At 49.3% G+C, this 26,526-nt stretch overlaps 1 long non-coding RNA gene across 3 annotated transcripts; it reads left to right on the forward strand.

The window, feature by feature from the left end:
* The first annotated feature begins 1,530 nt into the window (after positions 1-1,530).
* LOC135364016 (uncharacterized) lies at positions 1,531-25,661 on the forward strand. 3 transcript variants are annotated; one of them, XR_010410448.1, is made up of 6 exons: positions 1,531-2,187; positions 3,336-3,542; positions 3,635-3,724; positions 20,423-20,552; positions 22,808-23,900; positions 24,861-25,151. It is a non-coding gene; the product is annotated as an uncharacterized LOC135364016 (long non-coding RNA). The 3 variants fall into 3 exon arrangements; XR_010410446.1 differs by lacking the exons at positions 1,531-2,187; positions 24,861-25,151 and adding an exon at positions 25,445-25,661 and having other exon boundaries at positions 3,245-3,542; XR_010410444.1 differs by lacking the exon at positions 1,531-2,187 and having other exon boundaries at positions 3,245-3,542.
* Positions 25,662-26,526: the final 865 nt, after the last annotated feature.

The following is a 26,526-nucleotide window of genomic DNA, read 5'->3' on the forward strand; positions in this document are numbered from 1 at the left end:
CAAGGATGTTCTTTACTGCAGTGTTTCTAACAGTGAAGACTTGAAAATAAGTTCAAGGTTCAGCCACAGGAGAGAGATAACTAAATTATGATTCAGCCATGCACGGGTAAAATCTGATGGCGGTAGGACGGGTGGTGAGAGGGAAGGGAGGAGGGGAGGGATGTGTTGGCAGAATACATAGGATGTTTAGGGCAGTGAAACTATAGTAGTGGCTACATGTCAATACCATTTGTCAAAACCCATAGAATATATACCAAGACTGAACTCTGATGTAAACTATGAGCTTAGTGTGTTTATGATGTGTTCATAAACGTTCATCAATTATAACAAATGCACCCTTGTGGAGGGGGATGTTGACAAGGAGGAGGTTATGCATGTGGTGGGGCCAGGAGGCATCTGGGAAATCTCTTCAATTTCTTCTCAATTTTGCCGTGAACCTAAAACTGCTCTAAAATAATAAAGTCTTAAAAAAAAAAAAAACAAAACCCTGAAAGCTCACAGATTTTGTTTGGCTTTAAAGGAGAATGGGATTATTTGCCAACATTACAAAGACTGAGAGGGGGCGCCTGGGTGGCTCAGTCGTTAAGTGTCTGCCTTCGGCTCAGGTCGTGATCCCAGGGTCCTGGGATCGAGCCCCGCATCGGGCTCCCTGCTCCGCGGGAAGCCTGCTTCTCCCTCTCCCACTCCCCCTGCTTGTGTTCCCTCTCTCGCTGTCTCTGTCAAATAGATAAATAAAATCTTTAAAAAAAAAAAAAGATTGAGAGATTTTATGGAAAAAAATATCCAGATGTCCAGCTTCTCTTGACCCAGAAACTCCAGCAATTCTAGGCCCCCACATCCACTTGGTAAAACTCTGGCCAGAGTTAAGAAGGAGCTGCCTGCTCCCTTTAATGAAGAAGCCCTACAGGCGACTAAGGTTTCTACCTGGCCAAAGCCAACCGTGCAGTTTCGCACAGTGTCTCTCTGATTTGGGTGTAGATCTCTTGGTCACACTATTGTCTTACCTGAAATATTCTCCCCTTTACCCCCAACCCTCGGCCAGGCTAATTCATTTTTATCCTGTAGGAGTTATGTTAAATGTCACTTCTTCAGGGAAGACTTCCCTGTCTACTGCAGAGTAGGTTAGGGCACTCTGTTTTATGTTCTCATTGCATCCTTGTACAACTCTTCACTGCTGTCACGGAAATATTTGTGACAGCTCTCCCTTACCGAAGAATTCCCCTTCATAAATTTGGAAGAAATAAGGAAATACAAAATGACCATTAGAATACCAGATCTCTGCAGACAAGAGCCACCCATGGATATTAAACTTAGTGGACAGAATGGCTAAAATTAACAACTCAGGAAACAACAGATGTTGGCAAGGATGCGGAGAAAGGGGAACGCTCTTACATTGTTGGTGGGAATGCAAACTAGGTCAGCCACTCTGGAAAACAGTATGGAGGTTCCTCAAAAAGTTGAAAATAGAGCTACCCTACGACCCAGCAATTGCACTACTGGGCATTTACCCCAAAGATACAAATGTAGTGATTGGAAGGGGCACCTGCACCCCAATGTTTATAGCAGCAATGTCCACAATAGACAAACTACGGAAAGAGCCAAGATGTCCATCGACAGATGAATGGATAAAGAAGTCATGGTGTGTGTGTGTGTGCGTGTGTATATATATATATATATATATATATGTATATATATATATATATATATGCAATGGAATATTACTCAGCCTTCAAAAAGAATGAAATCTTGCCATTTGCAATGATGTGGATGGAACTAGGGGGGATTATGCTAAGCTAAATAAGTCAGCCAGAGAGAGACAAATACATTATGATTTCACTCCTATGTGGAATTTAAGAAACAAAACAGATGAACACAGGGGAAGGGAAGGAAAAATAAAATAAGAGAAAAACAGAGAGGGAGGCAAACCATAAGAGAACCTTTTTTTTTTTTTTAAGATTTTATTTATTTATTTGAGAGAGAGAGCACAAACGGGGTGAGGAGCAGAGGGAGAAGCAGACTCCCTGCTGAGCGGGGAGCCTGATGTGGGACTCGATCCTGGGACTCTAGGATCATGACCTGAGCCGAAGGCAGATGCTTGACCGACTGAGCCACCCAGGTGCCCACCATAAAAGACTCTTACCTATAGGAAGCAAACTGAGGGTTGCTGGAGGAGCGGTGAGTGGAGAGGTAATAACTGGGTGAAGGGCATTAAGGAGGGCACTTGATGAAATGAGCACTGGGTGTTATATGCAACTGAGGAATCACTAAATTCTACCCCTGAAACTAATAATACACTGTATGTTAATTAATTGATTTTAAATAAAAGAAAAGAAAAAGAAAAAAATAAAGTTGGCAAAATTTTAAGAGGGAACATGATATTTGCATAGTCTCAAAGTATTCTCCCCCAAACAAATTTTTTATTAATGACAAAAGGGAAAATAGTAACTTTAGAGTGGAGAAACCTGGCAGATTTCGTCTAAGGCTAAGTGACCAAGATAACATTTCCAGTAGTAAGACATATTGACATCATGTACCTCCTGATATCATGCACTAAGAAGGGCAGGCCACTTCTGGGGCATCCTTTCTAATAATGCATAACCTCAATCTAATCATCATCAAATTAGGGCATCTTCTACAAAGTAACTGACCAGTACTCTTAAAAAGTCTCAAGGTCATGAAAGACTGAAGAATCGTCACAAATTGGAGAACACTAGGGAAACATGACAACTAAATGTAAGATGAGACCCTGGATTAGATCCCAGAGCAGGGGAAAATATGCAAGTGGAAAAGGAAGTCCATACTGAGTAGTATTGCACCAATGTTAATTTCTTGGTTTTCAGAATTGGAATACAGTTGTGGAAGATGTTAATGTCTGGGGAAGCTGGGTGAAGGATATATGAGAACTCTGCATTATGTTTGCAGTTCCTCAGTAAGATGAAAATGGTCACAAAATAGAAAATCAAAAAAGTGTTTGTGTAATTATTTGCTCGATGCCTGTGTCCCCTGCTAGGCTCTAAACTTCACAAGGACAGAGACTGTGACTACACTGTCTTTTCATCATTGCATCCTGGGGTTCCTTAAAATGTCTGACACGTAGTGAATATTCAACAAATACGTGCTGAATAAATACACTCGTGGCTACTGACACAGAAAGAGTCCATGGCATAATTATTGAGTGGGAGTCACAGGGCACAAAACAGCACATATAGCATGTCAGTATTCATATAAATTAAGAGGCTGATGATTTACATGCCAATGTTGACTGTAGTTGTCTCTGGAAGATCAAGTTATGGGTAATTTTTCTTTCTTCTTTTTACTTTATTATATTTTCTAAGCATATTTGCAGGTTCACAAACTGCTTTTATGGGCAGGAAACAAAGTGTGTGCTCACATACATACAACCACATCTGCATTTCAAAGAAAGCCAGGAGCATCATGCCTGACAGCCGGGGAGCCAGACCTCCAGAGCTGGAGAGAAGATGCGCATATCTGAGCCCTGGGCAGTGGTGACAGCTGCAGGCGCTGGGAGACGTGCCAACAAGGTGGGCTACCTCCCCTGTGCTTCTCAGCTTCTCCATTCCTCCAGCCAGCATTCTCTGAGCAAAGCTTTTGAACTAATGTATTAATTTCCTAGGGCTGCTGTAACGAATTGCCACAAACCAGGTGGCCTGCAACTACAGAAATTTATTCTCACTCTTCTGGAGGCTAGAAGTCTGAAATCAAGGTATCAGCAGGGCCAAGCTGCCTCCAAAGGCAGTAGGCGACAATCCTTTTGCTTCTTCTTAGCTCCTTGTGGCTCCTGGCAATCCTTGCCATTCCTTGGTGTATAGCTGTAGCACTCCCCTCCCCCAGTCTCTGCCCCTGTGGTCACATGGCCTTCTTCCCTGTGTCCCCTCTGTGTCTCTGTATCCAGATCTCCCTCTTCCTTCTCTTATTAAGACATCAGCCACTGGATTTAGGACTCACTCTAACTCAATGACCTCATCTTAACTTGATTATATCAGCAAAGACCCTATTTCCAAATAAGGTCACATTCACGGGTGCTGGGTGCTAAGACTTGAACTGATCTTTTTGGGACACACAATTCAACCCACGGCAACTAGGAACTGCCCTGTACCCATTATCTGTTACTGTGCAACTCACCACCTCAAAATTCAGCTGCTTAAAACAGCAACCATTTTACCCACTCACGGTCCTGAGAGTCAGCCGTTTGGGCTGGGCTCAGCTGGGAGATTCTTCTGCTAGTCTCACCCGAGTCATTAATGTGGCTACAGTCTTCTAGTGGCTCTGCTGGAGCTGGGAGGTCCAAGAAGACCTTATTCATGGCTGGCTCTTGGTGCTGGCAGTAGTTAGGCTAGTGGACCCCAAGAGGGATGACACGTACCTCTTCATGTGATCTCTAGTGCTCCGGCGGGCTAGCCCAAGCATGTTCCCACGCAGCTTGGCAGATTCTGAGAGGACAAGAGCAAAGGCTGCAGGGCCTCTTGAGATCTAGGCTGCTGCATCCTAGCAGTCAAAGCAGGTCACAGGCAAGCCCAGATTCAGGGGTGGGGCAGTAGACTCCAGCCCTTCATGGAAGAAACAGCATAGTCACACTATAAGGGGTATACACATAGGGATGGGAGGAGTTACTGAACCTACTTTGCAAAGAGCCTACCGCAGGCCCCAAGTTCTGGGAGGAAAAGATGAATAGGTGCAGGCCTTGCCCTTAAGAAACAAGTGAAACTCTGCCGACAATGCACTGGAGAAAGTCCCTGTGTTAGAACAAAGGCAGTGCTTCCCCTGGTGCATGTGCTGGGAGGGAGTAGGAAGTGATAACTGAGCAGCCCCCTGGCCCACCAAATCCCAGGTCAAGGGCCCTCTCACCTTCATCTGCTTCTGAACAATGACCCCCATGCCCTGGGCCCTTGTGGCTCACCACAAGCTCAGATAACCATCACCAGGAATCATGGTCTAAACATACATCAAGGATGGCATGATCTCAAATCCCCAAAGAAGCAGCTATGTCCTCATGGGCAAAGCTGACAGAGGCAAGAGACGACTATCCAACAAGTTGGATACAGAAATGGGTTGGTACAGAAATGAGCTTGGAACTGAGCCTTGGCAGAGTCCCCTCTTCCCTCCCTCACAGGCCCACACTCGTCCTTTTCTCCAGACTGCCCACGAGAGGTCTAGCTGCCCATATCTAAGTGGGAGGAGAGCTTCCATGGACACACATATCATATGCCATAGGGAGGTGGAATTCTGGCTGCTTTTATTTACAGAGTGACTTTGAGCTGCTTTCCTCATCTGTGAAACGTAGGGCGATAAAGGTTTGGTAAGAGTTAATGGGAATGATTTGCAAACACCTCAGAAGCTGTACCATTGTCTACAAGGACATATGCTGCTCTTGGTCCATTCATTCAGTCAGTCAGTTAGTCATGCAATGTTTAACTTTGTTTTGTCTGCCCAGAGCGGCACCCTCCTCCTAGGATCTGCTCTTGACTTTTCTCCAACCATGTGCTCTGAGTGGGAACTGCCATCTTCCTAGATGCCCTCCTCCTAGTGCCTGGTTCAAGGATGGGTGACTGGCTCAAGCTGGGCCAATCGGCGTTCTTCCCTGGGGGCTTTTTAATGTGAGAATGTGGAGGTGGCCGAGTTCCCCCAAAAGTTTGGAGCCAGAAAGTTCTGGAGTCATTGGTGGACATGTCCTTCACCACAAGGAAGAAGTAAAAGAGGGACAGGAAATGCAAGTGAATCCTGGAGCCGTGTCCATTGTTGGTTCCAGCTCCCTCTGAGACCCACCTACACCCTCCTCTTCCTGCAGTTATAAGACTTCTCCCCAAAAGATTTCTTTTTGTCTAAATGTGTAACCAAAAGAATCTTGACTAAGTTGATTTGTTCAATGTTTATTGAGCAATTCCCTTTGTCAAACCCTGGAGATACAACAGAAAAGACCTGGATCCTCTCCTCTGGGAGATCATAGTCTGATGGAGGGGGCGGCATACAGGAGACAACAGGCAGTGTTGTGGGGGCTGCCACAGAGCAAGAATGCTCTACTTTGCTTGGGGGAGATGCCTACCCTGGGCCTTAGGCCTGTCGGTGAGTCTCCCTGACGATGGAGGAGGGTGAGGAGAAGATGGGGGACATTTTAGATAAAGCCTTAATAGAGTGTATAAAGACACAGGATGTGGATCAACACAGCCCCTCGGGGAAATAGAGGTTGTTCCCTGGGGCTGGAGCTCAGGTGGAGAAAAAGGCAGGGTCAGGTTAGAAGGGCCTGGTGGACCAGGCTGTAGAGCATGATTGGAGGGGGTAGTTGCTAAGGAGCGGGGTGCCTCCAGGGTCATCCTTAGCTGGTGCGAGATGTACCAGGTGAAGCCAAGGGCTGGCAGGACCACTCACAAGGTGTTAGGGTGGTTATTCAGTTTCCACTTAGAGCCTCCACCCTGCAGCTTGGCACATACATCTGGAGGTGGCCAGAAAGTGGCAATGGAGTTCAGCCATAGAGACAAGCTCAGCCTCCTCCAGCACCCTCATGCCTGGGCCCTGTTATCAGGACAATGGGGGCCAGTCCTTCTGTACATTCTGACCCCACAGAGCAGCAGGCACTGGCCAGCAGTCACATCAAGGTGGGCTGGATATGCTGTAGGTACCGTGTCCTCTGCTTCCACGAAAGCCTAGAGCAGACTGCCCTGGCAACAAACACATCTGCTCACAACTTCAACAATGATAAGCGAGCCCTTTGCTTCACATGGAAAGGAGGCAGAGAACGCAGAGGGGAGGACCTCTCTGGAGGACCCTCAGCTGCATAGGACCAGAAGAGTGGTTTTCTTCTGGGGACCAGAGCCTTTCCTTGCAACTCAGCACACCAAGCAAAAAGGCCTTTACTCTGGGGGCAACCAAGAGGTCAGCCCAAGGGGACCCCATGATGGGGTCACAAGAACAGGTGGTCAGCTCAAGGCAATGGGACCGTCTGGACACATAGACCCAAAGTTATGATCAGGGATCAGTGAACATCACTGGGAGGAGACAGTATGAGTAGGTGGAGGGCATAGGTCAAATGACCAGAGTCTGTGAGGGCTCAAATACGTCCTCTGGACCCTCTGCCCCACAGAACCCTGTTTGCCCACCTAGCTCCCACAGCACCCCAATCAAGCTCCTGTGGTAACAGGTATGTCTGATGCTGTATGTTGTTTGTCCACCAGGCTGTGAGAGCCCCGAAGACAGGGCCTGCTGTTCACATTGCAGCCCTGGCTCTAGCCTAGCCTTGGCATGGAGCAGAGGCTGGGAGTGGGAGTTCTCAGTGAATAATGGACACTTCAGAAGCTCTCACAAGAGACTTAGGAGAACTAGCAGCAGGTGCTGGGCCAGCACAGCCCCAGAGACTGGAGGGCAGAGTCTCAGACAGGAGAGACAGGACATGCAGTGGATTCAGACCCAGAGAGGTTAATGGAGACTAGCTCTGGGAGGAGAGGGACGAGCAAGGCCAGGCTGCCCCCCAGCAGTGTCCCATCAGAAGACACCCAGAGCAGGGAGGACAGAGATTCAGGGAGATGATCCTGCAGGAGGGAGCCCTGCAGGGGCAGAGGGGATCCACAGGTGAGGGGGCTCAGGGCAGAAAATAGGGACCCAGGGGCCTGGGCCCCCATAGAAGAGCCCTAATGGGACCACATGACAGATGTCGGTCCTGGCCAGGACATCTCCCTAACACCCATGATGATCAAGGCCCCACATCCAGGCTCAGTGAACCCCAGGAGCAGGGGTGGCTGGAACCCATACTTAGGGAAGCTGGGGAAGCTGGCTCCTGGTAGAGCCAGGTGGCCTTTGTGTTCAGACAGGTGAGCACACTGCGGGAGCCTACAGGCTGAGGAGGGAGTTACTTGGGAGGGGTGCTGGCCTGTTACCATGGGATCCTCAGTGGCCCGGTTAAGTGTGACATCTGAGCCCATTCAGCAGTGCACTGAGCTGGTGGGGGGCAGGGAGGAGGGAGCTGCGGGACTGCAGGAAGGAACTGAATGGGATCACAAGCCCCTCTGCTCCCAAAGCAGCAAGTGAAGGATGAGCAGGACTTACTGGGTGCTGGGTGGCCTCTGAGTCCCAAGCACTGGAGCAGAGAGAAACAGAAAGTGATTTGCCAGAGGGGAAGAGTAAGAGGGAGGCCGGAGAAGGGGGATTGGGACCACATCCCACAGAGCCTCCCCAGGCTGAGGCCAGAGACCAATGCTGTCCTGCTTGTCCAGAGGGCACCAGGGAAGGACTGGAAGCAGGCAGTGGCGAGGGCAGTTTTGCATTTTAGGAGGAGCTGGAGACTCACTCTATCAGCCCCCACCATCCCCACCCCCAGGCCAACAGCACTAGGCACCACGGTATTTCTTAGGCACTCTGGCCTCAAGTTCCCAATAGTGACCTAGGGGAGGGCTAGGGGAGGTAGCCACAGCCCGGGCAGGCAAGTTGCCCATGGACAGCTCCACCCCTGGGGGCACCCACCCCAGCAGAGTCCCTGCTGGGCAGTGACCATGGGAGGGATCAGACCCAGGCTCACCCAGACCCTGGGCATGGGATGAAGCATGACTATCAGGCCTCAGGCCTCACCCAGTATGGAGTCCCCTTTAACAGCTCATTGGCTTCTGGAGGCACTGGGACTGGCCTGCAGGCCTACCCCATGCTGCCTGGCCCTCCCACCCTGGCTTCCCGTTGGGCTGGTCTGGCTGAGCTAGAAGGTCCTGGGGCCCCATTTCGGGCCCTGCCCTCATGTACCTGCATCAGTGCTGCTGCCTGCCTCCCACCTCAGGCTTAAGGAGGGGCCAGCAGGGCCTTGAATACCCACCAGCTACCCAGGGCTCCCTGATCCCATCACCTGTCAGGCAGTGTGGGCTGCGTTGTGCTTCTGAGCACCGTTCTCCCCCATCTCTCCCACTGCTCAGCATGTGCCAGGGATGCCAGACTCCCAGGACCCACCTCAGCTGAGGACCATACCACCACCCCCTTTGCACAGCCCCAGCTGACAGAAACCAAGAAGATGCTCAGGGTAGTGTTGGAGGGATCCCCAGCCCCTCCCCGTTGCCCCCACCCCACTTGCTCCTTATGACAAGGCCGAGCCATCGTCTGAGGCACTTCCTCCATGCTCCTGGGAAGGGGATTTTCACCCAGTGGGGCTGACGTGGGGACAGGTGATTCATCACTTTCAACAGCAGAAGGATGACACAGTCTACAGCTCCCGGCAGGAAGAAGGGAGGAAGGGAGAGGGACACCAGGAAAGAGCCCAGCAGGTGTGAGAGGGAATAGGGAATCACATGGCCAAGCATCATTTTCGGTACCTCCTCTGATACTGAGCCAGCGGCGGATGGTGTGGCAGCCCTGCCTTGCAGGAACTCAAGCTGGCTGGAAGCAGGTGATAAAACACTCATAGTATGTGGAACAGGTATTTCTGAAGTAGGAAGAGGAGGTTCTATAGGAACTCAGCAGAGACCCCTGACCTGGGAGGAGCCAGAAAACCTCACAGAGGAAGAGCGTCTCAGTTCAGGCCTACAGGTTGAACTGGCCAGTTAATAATAGGGAGTGAGAATGGAAGGCAGATGTCCAGGGTGAAGGCAGGGAGAGCAAGGTGTGGGGAAGGACCAGGCAGACGTTCCTTGTGCTAGAGAGAGTAAGGCCAAGATGGCACGAACCTCAGGAAATTCCTGCTGCCTGGAAGGAGGCTCTTTGGTCAGATGGCCATTGGGTAGTTTGGGGGGGATGGTTTCTGCTAGGGCTCCTGGTCATGCTCCCCAGGATCATGCCCTTCAGAGTACTCACTCCTGCTTCTGTCCCATGAGCCCTGGACCATAACTCCAAGGCTAGAACCACAGGAGCATCTTGTTACATCTTCCTGGGACCCCCAGCCAAACCTGCATTTACTTTGCTGGACCACATAAGGGACTAATTTTGCAAATAGGGACCCTGAAGTTCAGAACATCCAAGGAACCTGCCTGACATTACGTGGCACATCAAGCACAGAGACGGTCCAAGCCTGTCCAATGCCAGAGCTCTGGGCGATGTTAATAGGTGTCACACACATACACAACAGGTTCCCTGGTCATGTAAACTTGGAAGGCTGGGTTAAACTCAAACAAAGACTTTCCCGCATGACTTCTCAGGGTCTTTGATGTACTAACCAGTGATAGGAGATATACAGCATGGAGAGATTCCCAAATGCGTTTGGCCACAGCCATGGAATCCTTCTGACCTTGCTGGAGCTGTTGTCTCCAAGGAACCCACCCAGGGGCCTGCTGGTCTGGATGGTAGAGTCAGAGACTGAACTTTGGAAGCCTCCCTGCTTATACCTTGTGCACGCTCACCACAGTGCTGTTCTTGCATTTGGGAGGGTTGGTTCACTGGGGTGTTTTACATGAGCTTGGGTAGATGGAGAGGCCAGGCTCCCCTGACCCCAGCCTTCACAAAAGCCCTCTCCACTCTGTGCAAATTGCCTGTGGCCTTGGATCACCTGTCCATGGGTCAGGAAGGGAAACCCCAGGCAAAAGAGCCATTCCAGGTCACCAAAGGCACCAGCATGTTTGGGGAATGCTTCCGGGAAGTGGTGACATTTTCTCCATAGTCATGCTTCATCCCATGAGTGGGAGAAGCGCAAAGGCACAAGGGAAGAGGCCACATTACAGGAAGCACCAAGGCCATTGGGACCAAATCTGGGAGGGGCAGGGAAAGGGAGCTGGTGCTGGTAGTGGAATCTTTGAAAGCTATCCAAAAGGGATTTGGACTTGAATCTAGGGGTATCAGAACCACAGAAGTTGCTTGAGACAACTTGAGTGACTTGATCAATCCACAAATAATTCCAGCCTAGAATCATTCCCAATCATTCCTTCCTCCCCGTGAGCTCCCCGGACCTGCCCCCACCTCCCCACCACATGACTCAGTCACTGCCTGCGACCTCCCAACTCACCCCTGCTGGAGTGTACCAGCTCTGATCCAGCCCATGCCACTTCTTACCTCCTCCTCCCTCCCTGCCATCTCCTTGGCTTGGTGTCTCCCCTCAGTCCCCGCAGATGGCTCACATTGCCCGAACAGAGAACCTTGCACGGGCTGCTTCCAGGGTTCTTCCCTTCGGAGCAGACCCCTCAGGGGAGCCATCTGCAGCCACCATCTCCCTGCTCACTAGGCACCGCCCTCAACACATTTAAAGAACGGTAGTGACTCTGGCATACCGAGCAGTGTCTAGGCATCAAGAAAACACTGGCGGTGGCCCCCTGCTCCAGTGAACACAGGATGGGCCTCTCTCCTCGGTCCAGTCTGCTCTCCATGTCAGCTTTCCTGGAGCCTGTCTCTGGCTCTCTGGGAAAGGGGCACATCAACCAGGCCAAGGACTGGCCCTCGTAGTCAGCCTGCCCAGGATTTTGGACACTTGTTTCACTTGCAATTGGCAGAAGCCAAAAGCCATCTGTGGGGAGAAGGTAGAGACAGAAGAAAGGAGTCTGACTAGGGGCATCAGACTGCAGTGACCTGCTGCCCCCACCCCATCCTTGGGATGGTTAAGGGTCCAGATGGCTGGGTTAAGACTGCTGTCCCCTCTGCCCTCAGGGCAGGGCTGGGACAGGGCTGGCTGCCTCCAGGCTCTGACGGACACATCCTTTCTTTCATGGGTTAGTCCTTTGATGTAGTGTCCTTCTCTTTCAGAGAGGTGGCTATTCCGATCTCAACTGGGGTCCTGGGGACAGGATCCTTTTACACAAGCCAGGCTCACACCCACCCCCAATACCAGACACCCTGGAGCACTCTTTCCTTGGGATTCTCTCTCCCTCGGCTTCCATGAAGGGACAGAAGCCTTAGAATCTCTTGAAATCTGCTGACTGATTCTCTGCTGGCATGCTAGGTATTTTTACAATTGTTCTAAAATCCCATTATCTCAGCCTTCTGAACAAGCTCAGTGACTCATCCTGGCTGAATCCATGACCAGCCACCAACAGGTCCGCAGCTGCCCTCCCTCACAGGTGTGACAGAGAGCCCTAGGGCAGTGGAAGAGATTTCTGGGTCTTCCACATACTCTCCTCTGCTGAGGCCCAGGCCATGGGAAAAACAAAATGACAACAAAATTAGAAAGGAACGGTCTTGACCACATAGGATAATTGTCAACACTGAGTGGCGTTTCAAAGAAAAACAAAAGTAAAATTATAGGGTTGACGAACTGGGAGGAGCCCAAGAGATAATGTTGCTCCTTCTTTCTAGCCAGCACTTACCACATTAGTAATTTTACCCTTCTCTGTGTTATTATTTGCTTAATTCACTCAATAAATATTTACTGAGCACTCACAACAAGCCAGGCACTATTCTAGATGTAGCTTGGGCTACATTAGCCACAAAGCAAGATGCTGCTCTCTGGGTGCTTACATTCCGGGGGAGGAGAGGGACAGACAGACAACAGTAAATGATATTCATATCAAAGGAAAGGACAGAAAAGGTCAGAAGGTGCAAGTGCTAGGGAAAACGTTCAGAAGAGCAGGCTAAGCAACACTGGGCTGGGGGCATCTCCAGCTTTCAGTAGAGGTAGCAGAGGGGACCTCTGGGGGAGCATGGCAGTGGAAGGCCTGTGGCAAGAAGAGGCCGGAGGCCAGTTGGCTAGAGCAGGGGGAGCAGAGGGGAGGGTGGCAGAACAGGGAAGGGATCATGTAGGGCCTGGTTCACTGTCACGACTCTGGTTTATATGAGGATGAAAGGCAGAGCACTGCAGAAGAGGGTAGTGACGTGATGGGACTTCACACCTGGCAGAGCCCCAGGAGGGCAGGGTCAGTCTGCAACTGCTAAGAGCTCAATAAATACAAAATACCAGTGAAATGAATGAATGAATGAATGAGAGAATCCAAGACAGAGATTATGCCCATACCTTCCCAATGAGAAAGGACTGTGAATACTTCAGGACAAATATGTTTCCAATCTGGTCATTGTATTTGGATCAGAGATTCATGTCCTATATCCCTCAGGGAATTTTTCAAAGTCCTCATACCCAGACCTTTCCCCCGCAAATCCTGATTCCCACGTTGGGTGGGGCCCAGCATGAGTCTGTGAGTCTCACAAAAACCCACCCCCAAGCGAGAAACATCAATGTAGACCGACATTCCCAGATACTTCCAAATACTCAGCACCTGGCATCATAACCAGCCCCAGGGCGCACATTAAATGAATGAATAAATGTTTTTTGACTGAATTCATGGGTGTCTTAAGTGCATGAAGAGAGCTAATTAATTGTCCTTTTCCATTTTCAACTCAGGTGTTTGGAATTGTGTAAATAAAGAGCTTTCCAGAGAATGAGAGGCCAAAGGCCATTGCTGTCTGCTTTCCCCACCCCCACCGTCCCCCAAAACCTGCCGTGCCACTACCTCTTCTCTGGGGCTCTTCCCTTCATTGGCTTCCACTTGATCTGCCCTAAGTGAGGAAGAGAGCTCGGGGGTGGGGGGGAGAGTGCTATCGTTAGAGGGTCGCAGGGATTCGGAATGCAGATTGCCTTTCATAACCCAGCTCTGTTTCTGCAGAGCTTAGAGCAGGCACGGCCTCTCCGTGGATGAGAGGGGTGCTGGGAAATGAAACTTTACTAGACAGCCCCACGCTCCGAAAGGAAGAGGGTGCTCGGCCTGGGGAGCGGAGGCTTGGAGAGAGGCAGCATTCACTTCCCTTTCCTTACACAAAGGGTCCACCCACATTCCAGGGACAGGCAGATTCTTCCTGCAGGAAATGCTGGGGCTATGAGGACAGTCCTGTCAGCCCCTTCCCTTCTTGTTTCTCCCCATCTTGGCCAGCTGCCTCCCTCTGGAGCCTGGGGCCTCCGCTCAGGGCATCTGGGTCTCACAGATTCCTGGCCTCTTGCTTGCAGGTGTCGGCTGCCAGAGATTTTTGCATGTAAACAGTAAAGGGCCCCTTATTATCTTGACATAGTTGGAATAAGTACGGCCATTTTTTTTTCTCTTCCCAGAATTCAAAAAAGGCCAGAAATTCCACAAGGCTCTGACTCAACTCTATTTTCTCCTTCCTCTTGCTTTCCCACCTCTACCCTCATGACCTTGAAAGAGCAGCCCCAGGAGCCTGCACTTTGCCTCTGTCTGAGGTTGCTGCCATACGTGGTGGCCAGAAGGCATCCCCTAACCCAAGCACCCACTTTGCCCCACTGAGGCAGCAGCTCTGACCTACAGGAGAGTGGGTAGTGATTTGCTAAGGGCCCAGCACTCAAGTCAGGCAGCCCGTGTTTGAATCCCAACTCCTCCACTTATCAGCTCTGCAGCAAATGAGTTATGTCTCTGGCCCCTAGCTTCCTCATGTCTAAGATGGGTGTGTCACTGGTTTCTTTCTCTCAGGCGGACTGTGAGGATTAAGTGAGATAATGTGCAAAGAACAGATCACAAGCAGTAGCTCTAACTCCTGTAGTTTCATAAGCATTGAGCACCTGTCATCCCACTACTGTAGAAGGTTCCAGGCCTTCAGAGACCACCTCATCGAAGAGATAGTCGAGAAAACAGAAGCTTTGGGCTACACGGGATAAAATGGTGTTCGAGACTGAAGGAAAGGCAGGAGTAACCCTTTGCAAGGAGATCGATTTCACAGAGGAAAGAGACCCTTGCCAAGGTTTTGAAGGTTGAATAGGAGTCCTTTAGACAGACGAAGGGAAAAGGACATCACAAGTAGAGGAGACAGTACATCCCAAGACTCCTTGGAAGTCCAGGGTGTGGGAATCTAAAAGGGGAAGAGGACGAGGGTGACAGGGAAGCTCTCAAGACCAGCAGAGTCCCATCCTAGAAGGCCTTGGAGACCTCGCCAAGGAGAAGTCTAGACTTTTCCCTAGAGGCGCTGCCCTATAGTGCAGGGTTTCCTTTTAGGAAACTCTGGCTGTAGTAGGCGGGGTCAGGGGGCAGACACTGGAAAAGACAGAGGCTGGGTCAGAGCTGGAAGACGGATGCAAGAGAGTAGGGCAGCGACCCCCAAGCTTCAGTCATTCCCAATCCCAACTATTATTTATGTAATATTTCCCTTTATGTTAGCTCATTCTTTAACTCTTTATTATGTCTCTTCTGTTGTACCATTATAACGACTGCTTCATTTTTTTCCTAACATATATGTAAATCCTACTCTCTTAAAATGAAAAATGTATGTCCACTTGCCACTGGAAATCACCTCTTTGCCCACCAGGGGCACCTGCCTCAGGCTTTGGGAGCCATCAATCCTGCTGCTGATCCTGCTAGAGGGAAGAGGACCTGAGGCTAGGCCATGGCAGAAGGAATGGGAGAAGGGTCTGCTCCATGTGCTCTCAGCCAGGTCAGCTTCCCAAAGCCCTGCTTCAACCTTTAGAGGCTTTGCGACATTGCTTGGGGGCTGGAGAGTGCACACCCTGTTGCTGCTCTGAAAACGAAGACCAGACAAGCTTCCCTGCCCCTGACAGCCCATGGACTATGGTCCGTCATCCACTCATACGGGCTCCAGCTCAGCTTGGAGCACAAACAGGCAAACGGGCTTCCCTGTGAGTGAGAGAGATTTAAGCAGACCCAAGGATGACTCAGTTGTGGAATCCTTTGTGGGCAACTGCTTTGTGCTGTATTAGTGAAAAATATGCAGGGGGAGGGAGAGAGAGGAGGAAGATAGGAAGGCAAGAAGAAAGGCATCATCTGATTTATCCTTCCAAGAATCTTGTAAGTCAGGAATCATTGTACCCACTTTACAGATGAGAAACAAAGCTCGGAGACATTAAGCTACTCTCCAAGCTCATTTCTAGTAGGAAATACAACTAAGCTACTAGTCCAGATCTGTCTGACTTTAAAGCCACCACTTTCTTTTAAAAGCATAAGGTCCAGAATTACACCACTGTAGCATAGCAACTGTTATTTTTCCCAAAATCCCCATTCAGTCTTTTCTTGTTCATGGGTAAAAAAAAAATGTGCATATCTTCTTTTGTTCATAAACATTTGTAATATTGCTAAATAGTCTTTACAATAATCACTTTTACATAATATTCCGCCCTGTGCACATATCATGATTCACTGAGCCATCACTGAACATTTAGGTGGTTTCAGTGTCTCAGGATTATAAATCCTCCCCTCCCCCACCTTTCCCAAGTCAGGCTCCCCTGGCATGAGTCAGGGCTCCCACCTGCCCTATGTCTGGAAGGTTATGTAGGTCACTGGAGCCTGATCATACCTGCAGTGGTGCAGCCAAGCATTCTAGTGTCTCTCGGAAGGTGAGATCTACTCAGAAAGTTGTGTCCTCTGCCCACACCTGACACTCTGCCAAGCCTGACATGGCCTTGCCCCTGCCACTGCCCCCCCATCCACTCAGGTGACAAAACCAGAGGAAGTGTGGACTTGTGGGGGAGGGCAAAGGCTGGCTGGGGTGAGCTCTTGCTACTGGTGAAGGCAGCCCCGTGCCCAGACATCTCAGGAGCCAAAAGGCACCCCCACGACCCCAGAATGGTCAGCAATGATCCTAGCACTGAGATAAGAGCCAGACCCCTGCTAAGGGCCTGGGGCATTGCTTGGTCCCCGTTCCCTTGAGAGGTCCCTTCTAGAGAGTTCTCAGCTCTCTGCCCCTCAGGGAACAGAGCCACATGCCAAAGTTGGCTTCCCAGCCGTTCTAAGAGAGACTCCAGAAGCAGAAACACTCCTGCGAGCAGGCATGCACAACCGCCTAAGGTGAATGGCTGAAGATCACATTTTCAGGATGCTTCTCTGTTTTATCTGTTTGCAAAGCAGATATTTGGGGAGGTTGGGCTCAGAATTGCTTCTTGGTTGCCATTCCCAGGGGAAATGGTTCGAATTCTTCGCATAGTTGGAGGGCTGTGAGGCAACAGAGAGGACTCCTCAGAGGCCTCTCCCGACCCAGGAAGATGAGCCACCACCTCGGCATCTTCTCTCCTTGGACTGCTTCTGGTGCGAGACACGCTGGACATTCTTTCCAAGAAGGCAGGGTGGTGGGAAGCCTCTAGGGGGGCTATTTGGAGGAGAGTCATTGCATTACTTATGCAAGCCCAGGACAGAGAGTGCTTCCAGAGGTCATGTTCTCCATACCCCTGCCCAGGGCAGCACACCCAGTGCCTGCAGAATTAGCCTTTGGAGATGCTTACAAAGTGTTAGTGACAGTTGCTTTCTTGAGCCATCGGGATTTCTATTTTTTTTCCGAGTATGTTGATGTTTTTTTTTTTTTCCTTTTAATAAAAGAACACGTATCCTTTTAAAACAAAATCAATAAAGTTTTTTTTTTAATAAATAAATAAAAAGGCCCCAGAGTCAGGGCATTTCATCTGTTGCCTTGATTGTAAGCCCCAAAGTGCCACGATCTTTCTCGTCAGGAAATCATGTCACCCTGATCTACCCTTTCCTGCAGCCGTTTGGATACCCTGCCAAGCTGCTGAAAGGAAGTGGGGGTAGTAGCCTCCTTGGTCAACCTGTGGCTGGTGCGCGTTCTTCACGGGGCACGCTGGCCGGAGGCCAACAGCCACACCTATAGAATTCTCTGAGATGAGGAACAGCATGTCTGAGACCACTCAACGGAGATAGCCTCACAGGCTAGCCGGACTTGATTCAGGCGCCGCTCACTGCCCGGAAACGCAGGGAGAGAAATTCCCCTTCCGGCACCAGGTCCCTGCTCAGCTGGGAGGTGTAGATGTGTCCTCAGGAAGCTCGGCCCCAGGCCCCCTGCGAATGGCGCTGTCCTGCTTTATGGGCCCTTTGAACAGCCACGACTTTCACTGCTTCCTTCGGAGCGTTGGGAAAGCACCGGAAGGGCGGCGTTGATGGCAGAGGGAAGGCCAAGCAGCGTGTGGCCTGGTTGAGCACCCTGTGACTGCTTGATGGGAGACTGGCGGGGAAATCCTCCTGGGAGGCTGATGCCAGGTGTGTGGGTGGGATTGAAGAGAGGGCCGGGGGCCCGTCCCTGGGGTGGCCACTGTCCAGGAGGAGAGAATGAAAGGCATGCCTCAGAAGTGTCAGGGCCCAACAGGTGTGTGTGCCCGAGGGCTGCCGGGCGGAGAGCCTCACGCTGCCCGCCCGTCCAGTGGGGCAGAGACTGTCAGCCCTGGCCGCTCATCACACGTCGCCAGCTGACCTTCTGAAACCCCCAGTGCCGAGGCTGTGTTCCAGACCAAGTCAATCAAACCTTTTGGAGGTAGGAGTCAGGGATCAGTGTTTTTTTTAGAGCTTCCGGGTAACTAAAATATTCAGCCACGGTCGAGAACTGTGCTTTAAAGAGATAGCTCATGCGTCCCAGGCTCATCAAACAAAATAAACAGGGCTCCTCCTCAGTGATTCATGGAGCCGCCTTCTCCCTAGAGGCCCTCCTTGCTCTCTAGTCTCTCAAATTGCTGCCATTCTTCAAAACCCACCCCAATCCCCACCCCTCCCCCCGCCCCGTCCTGAGGCAAGCCCTTCCTGGCTGCGGCAGCTGCAGTGAGCACGTCCTCTGAGGTCCTGAGGTCCCCTGTCCCCTAGGACCTCTGTTGCGTCCCATGCATAGCCATCGGTTGACCAGTTGCCTTGTGTATGAATGCGGTAACCGGTGCCCTTGGGGGGCAGGTACTCTGTGGCAGGTTATGTTTCCTTGTAACCCACCGACCTATCACCTACTACCACTCACTGCCTGTAGGAGTTGCTTCATAAGTATTTTGGGGCTCATTTACATTTTATTGTATTTCAACATTTCAGGCAATCTTGGTGAAAGAGTTGAAAGAATGTCTGATACAAATTAGCGGTTTTAATGTTGATCAATGACTGTGGTCACAGAGATGAGTATGGTGGGCAGCAGGGGATGGGAATGGCTGCAGGAAGAAAGGCCAAAAAAATGCCTGTTAGGCTGTCTTCCAGGAATGTACATGTAACGATATAGACCCGCCCTCACACGGCCCAGTCTCTGCATCGAACTTCTTCAAGGCCATGGCATTTCCACAGGGTGCTGGGCAGGGACGGGGTGCTTTCTGATGAAGAGCCCTTGACATATTTATTGCAGTTCCTTAAGGAAACTTGAAGAACTGAGCCCACACTTTTAATTTCCTCTCTACCTCCCGCCCTCCCTGCCCAATACATCACATCTGAGGAGCTCATATACCATCTAGGCCTTGAGTAGAGAGAAATAGGAAGGGTGGTCCAGGCAGAGACACTAGCGGAGGGCACAGTGCTTACTGGGTTCTCAGAATGGCCAGTGATCCTGTGAGTGTGGAAGGAAGGGGATAAAGGTTGGGAGTAGATAAAAAGAGGCTGAAAAGGAGGATCAGAGACAGTGTAGGATGGACCTTGAATCACAGGCGGGGGGTGGACTCCAGGATTCACCATCCAAAGCGTAAGACCAGGAGGTGGTATGATGGGGTCCCTCTGGTGACACGTAAGGGTAGACATCGGTCAGGGCATGACAGCAGGTGACTGGGCCAGAGAGAGGCTGTGGGCAAATGTTGGCACAGTCAAGTCCCCCTGTGGCTGCCAGGGAAGATCTTTCTGGGCCCCGTGCCTTCAGGTGTGTTCTCAGGCCTGGCGCCAGCACTGGAGGTGCTCCCAGATACCTTACCCAAGAGACCCCTCCAGAGGTCCCGGCCTTCCTGGCCAGTCACCCCCAGACTCAAACCGTCCACTCCACTGGCTCCTCCAGCCTCTGAGCTGAGATCAGGAGTCCCCCAGATATTGGCAGCACCACCCTCAGATGCCTTCACTCTCAGGCCAACATTTCTACTTATGTCCAAGGCCAAGGACATTTATAGTCACCACCATATAGAAAACAAACAAGCAAATCTTTAGCTAGACTCAAACAATATGAAATATATTTTAGTGACTATTTAAAAGAGAGAAATGGCTCCTTAATGTCAATCTTTACCAAAAGGTTTTAGAAGTCTGGGCTGCTTGCATTTTCCAGGAAGCTGGTGCTGAGAGGAAGTTAGGAGTTCAGGTTGACTTACGGGGCAGAGGAGGTAACCCCTGTGAAAGAAGAGGGAAAAAACGGGGTTGGAGCCTGCAGACTGCCGTGAGACCTGACATCTCTGCCAGTCCACCAGGGACTGCTAGAGGAGTCCAGTGATGGGTGGAAATGTGGAAACTGCTGGGCTCTTGTACCACCACCTTGCTCAGTTATTGGCCAAGGCCACCCCAAGAAGAGCATAAATTTGGTCTGAAAGCTAAGTGGACCCTGCAGGAACCCACAGCTGAAAGCTGCCAGTTGACCATGGCTTTGCAGCTGGGCAGTCCTTGCTTGGAGAGAAATCTTCCTGTCTGCCATGGAGCCCATCCTCTCCCAGCCTCCAGTCTGAGTGGGCCACACCTGGTATGCGTGAGCCCCATGTCCATATCCATAAGGGGTCCCCTTCACTCTCTCCATCCATCACCTTCCTTCCCTCCTGCCTCACTGGACAAAGGGCACCTCTCTCCAAGGATCCTGTCTGTCTTTCCCCTCCCTCTACTTCCCAACACTGAAGCCCTTCCCTTCATTTATCTCCTCACAGTACTCTACCCAAAACTCACTGCTACCTGGGAGAAGATCTGTATGACTTGAATCACCAAGACTCATCTTCCTAAGATAGAAAAAGCTCAACATAAGTCACAGATGTAACCAAACAGAAAAATGAGCAAAAGGTATGAATGGATGGCTTATTATGGAACAGGAAATACAAATGGCCCTTAGGTGAAGAGATGCTAAACCTGACTCACTGTAAAAGAAATTCAAGTTAAGACTACACAGAGATACCATTTTTCACCTATCAGATTGGCAAATATCAAAAAGTTTCGTGGGGAAACAAGCACACTCACAGGTGGGAATGTGAATTTGGTAAAGCTGGATGGAAGACCACTTAGCGACAGCCCTCTCAGTTACAAATTCCCATGGCCTTCAAAAGGCAGGAAAACGTAATGGTTCAGAGAACAGACTGGAGCCAAAGCACCATGGTCCCAATCCCAGCTGTCCAGGTCACCTGACTCCTCCCTGCCTCACTTTTTCTCATGGGATGATAGTAGTACCTACCTCCGGAGATTCTTCTGAGGATTAAAATACATTAATTATTGTGAAGCACTTAACGCAGTTCCCAGCTCTTAGTAAATGCCATGCAAATGTTAATTATCATTGTTATTAATTGGCCCAGCAATGCCACTGCTAGGAATGTATCCTACAGATACACTTGCACATGTGCTAAATGAGTGTACCACATTATTCACTGCAGGACTGATGCAACTGGGGAAAACTGGAAATAGTCCAAATATCCCTAAACAGGCTAAAATAATTATGTATAATTCAATACTATGTGGATGCCACATAATGGCAAAGAAGCTCTTTAGCACTGATCCAGTGTGTAGAGAACACTACCAGAAGTTTCTAAATAAGGAATAGTATCAACACAAGTCCACATTGCCTTATCCACAGTTAGGAAATTCTCTATTTTCAATTCTCTTTTCAACTACGAAAATCTCTAAAAAACACAGAAGTGGTTTTTTAAAAAAAATAAATCTGGCACGAACACATTCAGTAGCAAAACCTGAACTGAACTGAAGTCACTTAAGGCTGATTATGGCTTTATTTAACCTACTTGGTGCAGAAATATTAGCTTGTTTTATTACAGACTCTGTTGGGGTTTGTATACTCCTTGACTTCTGAATTCCCAAAAACACCTGCCCCAAGGGGTTCCAGATAAGGAAGTATGGACCTTTATTCACCTTTTTTCTTTTTTTCCATTAAAATATCTCTTGATGCACAAGAAACTAGTGCCAGTTGCCTCTAATAAAAGGAGCTGCCTGGCTGTGCAACAGGAACGTGAGGGGCAATTTTACTGTATTTGAATCCAAGAATTTAAAGAGTCTGTGGCTATCTTACTTATTTGACAAATAAATCAATACCCCGAAGACCTCCTCAGCCCAGGCCACCAGGTCCTCTTAAAGCCTGAACACCCTCTTAGGTGCCTGGGAAGCAAGACTGGAGGGTGGGGGCTGTGGGACCAGAGCCTCCTCTCTGACTCACCACACTGCCCCGGGCTCAGTGGCAAGGTCTCCTCCCTACAAAAGTAGAGATAATGATAGTGACTCAATGGCGGGCACTCCGATGGGCCGATTGGCCGGGAAGCCAGGTTCTCTGGCCGGCATCCTCCTGCATACCTTTCCTTCCGGAAGGGCGGGAGCCAGCCTCCAGACTCCTCCTCGCACCCCTCCCTGGAGAGACCCCATGAGAGCGCATCAGATCCATTTGGGAGTGGCAGGGTCCCCGTGGACTGAGGGTCAGGGTGGAAAGCAGGGTGCACGAAACGTCAATGCCACGGAGGATGCACAGGAAGTTCTCCCAGCAACCCTATTTTCAAGGGTGAAAATTCAGGACAAGCCTCATGTCAACGTGACAGGGGGATAGTTAAATAAGTCCAGGAGGTGGATAGACCTGAATATGCTGGTACAGAATAATGCCACGACCTAGTGTTGAGTGAAGAAAGCAAATTGCAGAATAATAGATATATTATATCATGTATATTATATATATAAATTATATATTATATAATTATAATATATATTATATCATAATATATAATTAATAAATTATAACACCTATATATGATGACACAAAAATACATACATAACCCGGCAAGGACACTTAGCCAGATGAGGCAGGGAGGAGAAACTAAGAGATGAAAGGTGATCATGCATAAGAAAAGAAGAAAAGTAAGTGGCAGATGGGCAAGCTGAATGCCAAGTGCCAGTCCAGTGGGGCTACCCATGAGAAGCCTGCCCGTCACACCCAAGAGACTCAGGAATCAGGACACAGGCTCTGTGGACGGTGTTAGAGTAGAAAGCAGGAGCAGTTACACCCCACCTCCCTCACGGACTGGGCAGCAGGCTATCTTATGTCCATCATACAGGGGGGACTGTCGAGAAGTTAAACCCAAGGGATGCTTGATATAGGAGCAACACTCACAACAGGGTGGGGAGGCAGACGACTCAGCACTGAAAACCGGGGATTGAGTGAGAGTCGACATGTGAAGAGCAAACCTACCAAGCCCTTTCCCCCACAACCCCAACCACTGCCAGCCAGCCACCCAGTGACGCCTGCCCTACCCATGTGGACCAGGGGACCATACCATCCTCAGAAGAAACTGGATGACTTCAGAGAAACAGACCCCCCAGACCAAGCCCTGGGTCTTCCTACCACCCTCCAGTGAAGCACAGCTCTACCTAAGCACACAGAGTTTCCAGTTAGACTTTCTTAGCTCCCCTCCTGAATTATGAACAGATATGTCAGAGTCACCCATCCCTGGAGAAAACCTCCAACACAAAAGACAGAAACCACAACACAGAAACAGAATAAAAGCAGACAACGGGTAATGCATAGAGTAAAAGAAAACATCAAAAAAAGTCAATAATATCTTCAGAGAGGTGAGAAAATGGCTTCCATGAAACTAGATCAGAATTATATTTTTTTAAGGCAGAGGGGGAAAAAAACTCTTAGAAATGAAACGTGTGATTCTAAAATAAAAACAGAGAAGATTTAATGGAAAGATTGGGCGCTGAGAAAAATCATCCAGAGAGAAGAATAAAAAGAGAAAGGACAGGGGAGAAAAGATGTGAAAACTCAGAAGGTTAATCAGAAGGCCCTCCGCATGGAAAGCCAGCACAGAGGGAAGGAGCAGGAGGAAATGATATATAAAAATATCACAGGAAAATGGCCCCAGACCAAAGGACATCAGCTAAGTGCCTGTCGAGTAGCTAGAACAATAAAGGAGGAAAGACCCACGGCAAGACAAGTGGTGGTGAGATTCCAGAACGCCTGGTGTGAAAAAAAGGGCCTAAAGGGCTCCGGCAGGAAGACAACAGGGCATGGACAGTGGGAATCAGAGCGGGGAGACCTGTGGGAAGAGCGGAGCCGGGTCAGCGCAGGACTGGGGGAGACCCGGGAATTCATTCTGCAGCTGCGTTACCATTGAGATGCTTTTTCAGATGTATAGGCAGTTGAATGTAAGTCTGGAATTTAAGGGGGTTTTAGTGCAAATTTTTCTTCTTTTCGTGTGTGTGTGTGTGTGTGTAGAAAGCCCCCACCAACCCATTACCCAGGTAGCAACCTAGTGCATATCCTTCCATATACTTGTCTCTATGACTATATATATACACGTATACAAACAGATATACACATACATATACGCACTTATATCCATATGTAGACAAACACACACATATACAAGCACACCCATATGTGTGACTACATAGCAGAATGCAATTCTTGGACCTCTGTCTGTAGCGTTTGCACTGAGGCCAGGCCTCCCTAGCCAGTGACTGAGCAGGGCAGGGACAGGAAGCCAGGCCTGTTCCCAGGACACAGGACTCCAAGAACCTGGGACTTGTGCTCAAGGACTCCCTATCCAAGTTGCAGAAACTTTCTTAGAACAGCACTGTGGTTCTTGGCCTGACTCTCCCAGCCTCCTCTAGCAAACTCCCCATTGTTTACTAATGGGAGTTTTCCCCGATAAACCTCTTGCTAGTTGGATCCCATTCTGGTGACTGATTCCTGGAGGACCCAAAAAACAAAACATAGGTTTTTAAATTATTGTTTTAGCTGAATACTGTATATGTTTTTCTTCCTCTTGCTTTTCTTACTCATCAATAGCTAATGAAAATTTACCACTAATATAGCTCTGGTTCATTATTTTTAATGCTGTCTAATAGTCCTAGAAATGGAAATGCACTATAACTTACTCAGCCATTTGCTGATGAGTGGACATTCACTTGGATTCCAAGTTTGGACACTCTGGACAATGCTGCAATAATTATCATTATCTTGTATAGGTATTTAAGGACAGATGATAAAGAATGGATTGGTGATCAAAATATACTCATACACACATAATTTATACAAGTTACAATATATAAAATTATTAACCTTATATAATAATTTTCTTTCTTTCTTTTTTTTTTTTAAAGATTTTATTTGTTTGAGAGAGAGAGACACAGCGAGAGAGGGAACACAAGCAGGGGGAGTGGGAGAGGTAGAAGCACGCCCCCCGCGGAGCAGGGAGCCCGATGTGGGACTCGATCCCAGGACTCCGGGATCATGACCTGAGCCGAAGGCAGACGCTTAACGACTGAGCCACCCAGGCGCCCTATAATAATTTTCATTGATGTTCCCAGATTGATTTTTTAAGGGCTATAAAAATGCACATTTCTATCACCAATGTATGTAACTATCTCTTTCTCTGCAGGCCCACTAGCAATAGGTATTACCAATCCTTTTCATTGTTTTTCAAGCTGACCTAACCATTTCACTACTAGCAATTCCTCTTTTTTTTTTTTTTTTTTTGGCTCTTTGGAATTGCTTTCCCATAAACTGCCAGCATTTCCATTGGGCCATTTATCTTTTTCTTGTCAATTTGTAGAAGTTCTTTGTACCCTTTGTACTGCTTTGTAAATAGTTTCCACTTCTCTTTATCTGCCGTCTTTGTGTTATCTTCTGCCACAAAAAGTTTAAATTTTAATCCAGTTAAATGTGCTCATCTTTTCTTTCATAGCATCTGGGTTTCCGGTTATTTGTCAGAGCTTTCCCCCCGCCCCAAGTCTTCATGATCCAAGAAGGCTGCTAGACCTCTAGCCATCATCTGTATTACAAGCAGCAAGATGGAGAAGGGGACAAGAAGGGCACTCCACCTCCCTTTGAAAGGAACTTCCCAGAAATTTCCACATGCTGATTCCACTTACATGTCACTGGCCATGACTTACTTACACAGCCATAGCTAGCTGCAAGGAAAATATCGTCAGGGCTGTCTTTGGGAAATGCAACCCGTCACACCCACACTTAGAAAGAGGGGCACTCTTGCTTTGCAGCATTCAACAGACAAGCAGAGACCACACGCTGCTAAGGGTGGGCTGGAGCCTAGGAACCCATCTCTCAGGAGAGAAAGGGTCTCTATCTTGGTCCCCACCGGCATGATGCTTAAGATGGTAAGCCTACTAAGTCACGGAAAGGGCATTCAGGAGGGTCTCAGTTCCGAGGCTTGTGTGAGCATCATCCCAGAATGGCCCCAGCTTCCAGAGGCGGCACATCTGCCTGGAACACTATTCTCAGTGCCTTCGCCAGGGGATGGGCAACAGGTTTGTGGCTGGGTGGGGAATAGCTAAGCTTACTGGCATACAGGGCCAATGGCTTCTGAACTCGGGGAAACACCATTAGGTACTTCCAGGCAGATGGGGGTTTTAGAGAATTGCTTATGATTCATGCCAGTCTGCCTGGGGCGGGGCGGGGCGGCGGGGGGAGGGAGGTCAGAGAGAAAACATAACATTGGAAATACTTTCTCATTCCTTCACTCAGTCACTCACAAGGCCACCTGTCATCTGCTGAGGGCCCAGAGAGAGGCCAGTCACATCTACCCAGATAGTTCTTACAGGTTTTCTTCCTGTATGTCTGGTCTGTAGAAAGAGAAAAGCACCCATGGAAGAGGTAGGTCAATGGAGAGCAGCTGACCACAAAGAATAGAGAGTGAGAAGCTCAGCCTAGAAGAAGCTGGGAAGTAAGATGCTAGCACGTCATGCTAAGGGTGATGTGGATTCTAGCAGACAGACTGCAGGCAAAAGCCGGTTCCATCTCGCCCCAAAT

The sequence above is a fragment of the Mirounga angustirostris genome, unplaced genomic scaffold (genome assembly GCF_029215605.1).
Source record: "Mirounga angustirostris isolate CCGP_5_RB_7025 unplaced genomic scaffold, mMirAng1.0.hap1 SCAF_1, whole genome shotgun sequence".
Classification (NCBI taxonomy): Eukaryota; Metazoa; Chordata; class Mammalia; order Carnivora; family Phocidae; genus Mirounga; species Mirounga angustirostris.